Source organism: Amblyraja radiata, chromosome 26, assembly GCF_010909765.2.
Source record: "Amblyraja radiata isolate CabotCenter1 chromosome 26, sAmbRad1.1.pri, whole genome shotgun sequence".
Classification (NCBI taxonomy): domain Eukaryota; kingdom Metazoa; phylum Chordata; class Chondrichthyes; order Rajiformes; family Rajidae; genus Amblyraja; species Amblyraja radiata.
In genome coordinates, this window is record NC_045981.1 from 24,117,275 (window position 1) to 24,117,879 (window position 605).

Consider the following 605-nt stretch of genomic DNA (forward strand, 5'->3'; position numbering starts at 1 on the left):
ACATCGACCTTGAAGATGCACACTATTCAGTACCTTCTCATATAAGTTTCGGATATACCGCAATTACCTGGATGGAGTAACCATGATGAGCGTTGCGGCATTTAAGTCAAAGTTATCCAGAATCAACTAGCCCTGACACTTAGAAACATTCCGTCATGGCATGTCTATATATTAACGACAAACTATCCTTGGATACAGCTTTAGCTGCATCGCTTCTCGGCCTTTTGGCTAAGATCAAGTGTAGTATCTGTTCTTATCAGTTTAATAATCTGATACGTCCCTTATCTAGGGACCATATATTAAATTGAATTTTGGAACAGGGAGATGGAATAAGGGCTTGCTCCGTCCACTCCACGCATCGACCCAGTATTGCAGTGCCTCTGGGAACGGTGCACAAAATATATATCCAGATATTTACGTTGACCATCCACAACGTTGTTATCTGGTATTCATTAAGACTATCAGTCATGGTGCATTAACCACCAATCAACTACGTGGCAAAGTAATTGGGATATAGCAGCATTACCAGCTACTGAACTTTGTACCTTTCCTATGAGCTGAGATACTAGTGTTCAAAACTATCTCCATGCCTGTAATATGGGGGC

At 41.3% G+C, this 605-nt stretch overlaps 1 non-coding gene across 1 annotated transcript; it reads left to right on the forward strand.

Annotated features, from left to right (window-relative positions):
• The first annotated feature begins 208 nt into the window (after positions 1–208).
• LOC116988183 lies at positions 209–400 on the forward strand. Its single transcript, XR_004415883.1, has one exon. It is a non-coding gene; the product is annotated as a U2 spliceosomal RNA (small nuclear RNA).
• Positions 401–605: the final 205 nt, after the last annotated feature.